Genomic DNA, 6,211 nt, shown 5'->3' with positions numbered 1-6,211 from the left:
ATGTTTTTGTCGACAATCTACCGAACTCAATGCATCCAAAAGGGTTATACGATTTGTTCACAAACTTTGGGGTAGTTATCGATGTCTACATACCCAACAAACAAAGGCACTCAACAGGAACCAGGTTCGGCTTTGTTCGGTATGACTGCCTGGTAACAACTGAAATGGCAATCCAAAAAGCACATGGTTCCTGGTGTGATGACAGAGCTTTGAAGGTTAAGCGAGCTGATTTCAAAAAGAAGAATATAAGCAAAGTCAAACCACAAGCTGATGTTCATCATCTACCACCAGTGGAAACAAGTAAAAGGTGGATGAGAGTGGAAGAAATCAACATAAAAGGGAAGTCTTATGCAGAAGCTGTAATGGGGGGTAAAGTAACAAATGGGAAACCTATCTTAGTGAATGTTATGGAGTATGGAAATGGCTGGTTGTATGATAGTGTGATAGTAAAACTCTGGTCTCACTATTACTGCTCTGATCTTAAAAAGGAACTGCATACCAGAGGTATGTCTGATGTGCAAGTGAAGGATGGTGGTGGGAGAGATAAAAAATAGAGGCATGAAGAATCTTAAAGCTTGGATCCACAAATGGTGTGAAACGATGGTGGAATGGAGGAGGGGACTGAAACTTGAGCAAGAAAGATACATGGATTTGAACTGCTATGGTCTGCCTCCTCATCTTTGGAACACGGCTAACTTCATCAAGATTGGAAAAATCTGGGGTAAGGTCATGAATATTAATGATGGCACCCTCAAGTTGTCATCCATGGCATGTGGTCAACTCAGGATTTTTCCACCACATATGGAGATGATCAACAGTATAGGTGACCTGGAATGTAAAGGTCATGTTCACTTAATCAGAGTGAATGAAGAGCTTGGTTCTAAATTGGTCAATGTCCCAGGTCATAGCATTAAGGTGAGGGATACTTTTGTTCATGGCATTACCGACAGTGATCAAATTTCAAACTGTTACAGAAGGACGAGAGGAAGAGATGTTTGATGGGATGCAACAAGGGGATCGGGTGGCCTATGACAAGGGTGTGCCGCAAGATGCAAAGGGTAATGTCAGAATGGAGGAGAAGCCTGATGGAGCAGATAATAGCCTTTTTGCTGTCTCTGAAGTAAATGAGACCTGTAGCATTATGGGACCTAGAGTAGAAGAAGGTCAGTGCACGAGGCTCAAGGGAAGCATGCATAACACCTCAGTTGAGTGTAATGCTAGCAAAAGTCAAAATGATGAGGTCAATATGGACCAATGTGGACTATTGGCAGCAATCACAAAGAAATGGCAGAGAGTAACTACAGAAAGTGGAGAAATTGAAGGCGGCTAGGGCCCTGATGGGCTTATGAGAAGTTTAAGCGGAAATGAGCCTTCAAAACCCAGTATTAATTTAGAAGTAGTCTTTAATCAAGCCCAGTTTGTTGGCCTGCTGAATGAACAAGACACGGACAAGTCTAAGTCAAATGGGCTAGGCCCTAGCTGTAGCAGATTTGCTGAGCATATGGATCCAACACATGTTCATGCCCAGGTGGAGAATGGCAAAGGCATTGCTGAAGACAGTGCTGAAGGAGTTAGTCAAAACAATCAAGATACTATACGTAGTAAGAGACTAGAAGGAAAGGAGAGTAAAGGAAAGGGTCGGAGAAATCAGAGGAAAATAGTGATGAAAAGGCAGTTTCAAAGGGAGGTCATCTTTAGAGCAGCTGCAGCTGCAATTTCTTCTTCACTATCTCAGACTAGTAGATTAAGCAAATATGATATGCTATTAAAGGAGGCTTAAGCTACAATTCGAGTTGGACAAAGTCTGGGCATTGATTTTGAAGGCAAAAATGATGAAGTTATAAGGAAAATAATTGAAATGGAGGAGAATAACATGGAACAGGCTGCTGATAAGAGTGATGGTGCAGGGGTTTGGATCAGCATCAAGGGCTACTCAAGGTTGTGAATGTGTATGCTCCTAATGATGTGAGTGCTAGGAGAAGCTTATGGGTCTCTTTGAGAAATCTTAAGGTTTGTAGACGCGCCCCGAACGTCCCGGGAAAATCTCGTTTTGTTCATTGGACTCAATACAGTTCGGACTCAATGTCACGGTTCTTAATATGATCTCGCAAAGTGCAATACGAGATTGATAAATCACCAAAGAGTTCATATTCGGCAAATCGTTTTGAAAAACTGATTTTTAGAAAGAAGTGCCAAACATGGACTGATTTACCAGATATAGAGTCGCCACCTAAATATTTTATTTTGGGAGAATTTAGGAAACCCTGACTCGTGTCTAAGGCCATGTGTCCGTCATCACCAAAGTTGCCTCAGCTCGGAAACTTGGGTACGATTGGGGAAGGTCATGCAATGAGAACCCCCGCTCGCCCGATCAAAGATCGGCCACTACTAAACATGATATCTTGTTTTTGAAAACATATGTGCTCTTATTCCGGTTTATTTGCCTAGAATTACTATGTGATGCGCACAACATACAAGTATAGACTGGATCGTCTAAGTTGGAACAAAACATCTCATGTTCGTTTTTGAAAGCGGTTTGCTACTCGCAAGTAGGCTAAAATGCGGATTTTTTCACCCTCAAGTGGGCTTAGAAAAACATGGTGATTTGCCACTCTTAAGTGGGCTTAAAACTCGCAATCGATGAATTGTTCCAATTTAAATAATCCAACCTTCACCCACAGGCATTCAGGCAGTTATATCACATAAGCAGTTAGCCTCATGGCAAGCATTCTATCATGGCAGTCACTCACACACATGCAAGGATGTTAAAGCATAAACACTTACCGAGTACTCCAAGCCAAAACAGAAACTAGTTAGTAATCAATGCATGATCCTAGTTCATGTTAAGATGGCTAATGCAACACATGCGAAATGCAACTAAGATAGGCTCGGCTACTCTAAGATGGCATATGAGATGCTACAGATAACATGTATTCAACTCGTAATTGAAATACAATGCAGTTAGTATGATGCGCCAAGCCCGGTGCATGCAAGACAGATGAATGGATGCAATCATGCGAGCATAAGGATACTAATTGAAACATGCCCTAAAACTAACCATCATAAGCTGGTAAATAAAAGGGAGAAAGACGTGGGGTTGGAAGACATGCATCACGCACACGCACACTTATTACAACAGTTGTGCCCTCTCGACGGAGGGTTCAAATAAATAATACAACACCAATTAGCTAATCTAAATAAGCTAGTAATTGCACGACCAAAATGAATAATAAATTACAGCTAATTATTACACAACTCTAATTAATTAACAAATTAGCTAAGTAAGCAATTAAACTATCATGCAAACTACATGAAACGGACTGCCTCAGCTCTGCCTTGGATGATGAAGGATGCATGCATGCTTGAATTGCCTTGTTCAGAAATCCCTTGCGACGCCCCAACTCAATTTTTTTGCAATTGATCTCAGAACACTGCACAAGGCTCCAGAAGGTTGAAACTCCACCCTGGGAATCTGTGGGAAGGCTGCCGACCAGCTATTGGCCTTGGAGACCACCTGCCGACCACCTTTTGTGGGAGAAACCAAAAGGGGTGGTCGGCCTGCCAGAAAAGCTGGTCGGCCGACCAGTTTCTGCCTCTGGTTTCTGGTTTTCTGCAACAAGGAGCAAGAGAGAGGCATGGCAAGATATTTTCAACATATGTGTGCACGACCACTCTCTACATCATTGTACAAGCTCAAGGGAGTGTAGGTCTCGATCCTCGAGCCACCAATCACGCATCTCGATGCATGATGGCTGAGGAACCGAACTGCACAACTTAATGTGAAATGAATGCACATACAAGCACCTAAATCCAACAACTCCGCCATGGGTAGTCAAGAGTGTCGGCAATCGAGAATCGAGGCACGTTTCGTCACTTTGAGTACGAAACGTCCCTCGCTTCCCGTGTTCGGACTAACTCCTATTCCGAACACAATGCAACGAACAATGGCATGTATAATGCGACTTTAAGTATGCAACCTAAATGTTATGCAACTAAGTGATGCAAACATGCAAAGGATGACATGCAAACATGCAACTAGCATACACAATGCTATGAACTAACAATGGCATACTCAATGCACATGACACTTAGCATACACAATGCACATAGAAACTAACATGCACAATGAGATGACCAAGGCATGCACAATGCAATGATCAATCATACGACAACATGGCATACTCAATGCTATGGACTACAATGGCATACTCAATGCAAAATAGACTTAAACCAAAATGGATGGGCCTCAGCCACACCCAAATCAGTGGCCAAACATGATGAAAACAAGACTCCAAAACTCATGCTAGCATACACAATGCAAGGACCCGAGCCTAAGGCACAAAAACACAACTTTGCACATGCATTGAAAGGACTAAACATGGAGTACAATGGCCTATATTCCAACTCTGAAATGGCATATAACATGACTTCAAAATGACTCCAAATCATGCAAACAACTCACACAACGCATGTTGAATGGCTCAAGCATCGAAACTAGTGAAGTGCATTACACTATAGACATGCAAAGCAATGCTCAAATGATGAAACCAACCCCAAACAGACCCTATGCAGGTCCAAAACAGTAGCAAAATAGGTTGGGATAATGGCTTGAAAGGCACAAAAGTGAAACTCATGCAATGGCTCGCAAATAGGGCATAAATGCACAACTCTAAAGAGCACTTAAAGCATGAAAAATATGGAAGTGTAGCACCCCTAGAAGCTTTGAAATATCATGCCCAATGATGCCAAAACATGTAAATAGTTCAAGTTAAGCATGCAAGGGACCTCCAAACTCAAAGCTAGTCAATGCTGTTACACAACAAGTATGCATGCTAGCATTTTTCAACCAAGAGGCCTCAAGACAGAGCTAAGGCAGCCCAAAATATGAACAAAATCAGTTTGAAGTATGGCCAAAATATGCTAGAATAGAGGGTCAAAACAACATGTATTGTGAGCTAGTGAACATGAGTTACACTACAAGCATATGAAGGATGTGAAGGACTACCAAACCAAGTAAAAATAAAGTCATGGCATGCCAAATGATGGCCAAAAACCTACTGAAACAAGACCAATACATGCAAGAATGACATGCTCCTTTGATAAGCCATGCAAGGGATTGTTCTACACATGCAAGAGGCAAACAAAAGGTGACCAAACCAGCTATAGGCAGAGTCTAGGCAGGTCCTAAAAGTCACTAAAAAGGTCCTGAACCAACACTAGGAAGTGTGGAAATATATGCTCCCTTGGAAAGCCAAAAATGCAAACAAACAAGGCCAAAAGAGAGAGGGTCACCCCTCTCTAATTTTGGCTCTCAAAACCATATGCCAACCACTGAAAATCCGCTAGATTTCAATGGCTAAAGGGCCAAGAAAAGCTCAATACAAAGGTCTCATGGCATGGCTCAAAACAAGACTAAATAGAGCATGCAAGAGGGTAGATGATCCCCAACACCAAAAGAGCCTTAAACAAACATGAAAATCACTTAAATATGAACCTTTTTTCAGTTGACAACAAAGCTCAAATAAGCATGCAAATGAGGCCAAGAGAAGGATCAAAATAATGCTTAAAAGAGGGAAAAGTGATTACCCTTGAAGCTTAGCAAAACCAGTAACTTTTCTGAACCAAAACCCAACTTTTGAGACCTCTCAAAACCCTCCAGCAACTCAATAACAATGGTGGAGGTGTATGGTTATGAGGTGGTGTGCAATAGGCCAAGAACAAAGCACTTACTAAGCCTAAAATATAGAGACAACGAAAGAGATATAAGCTTTCCCTTAGAGCAATTTTTCAACCTGGTATATGGAGAGGGAGGGCCTCTCTTATAGAGTTTCAAAGCCAAAGCTTCTCCAAGAAGCTAAAAACTTGGTTGCAAATCCTCCATACACGTGTATGGAAAATCCAGTCTATGCCTTCCAGCTGGCACAACAGGCATGCACTCAGACAGACAAAACAGGCGGAAGCTGGCCGACCAAAAGAGGTGGTCGGCCAACCAGGTCAAGTGGTCTCCCAGATAAAAACTGGTCGGCCAGGGCAAATGGTGGTCTCCACTTTGAAAGCAAGCTAGTGGTGTGGTGGGAGACCAGCAAATGTGGCCCAAGGACTAAGAAAACTAGCTTCCCGACAAGAAAACTGGCTTGCGGGGAGAAAGTGGTCTCCAAGGAGAAAAGGTGGTCTCCCACCCTTGTACCACCTCCCAAACAAGGAAAACAAG

The sequence above is a fragment of the Camellia sinensis genome, chromosome 5 (genome assembly GCF_055761805.1).
Source record: "Camellia sinensis isolate YWXY chromosome 5, ASM5576180v1, whole genome shotgun sequence".
In the NCBI taxonomy this organism is placed as follows: domain Eukaryota; kingdom Viridiplantae; phylum Streptophyta; class Magnoliopsida; order Ericales; family Theaceae; genus Camellia; species Camellia sinensis.
Note: the sequence above shows the minus strand (reverse complement) of the source record.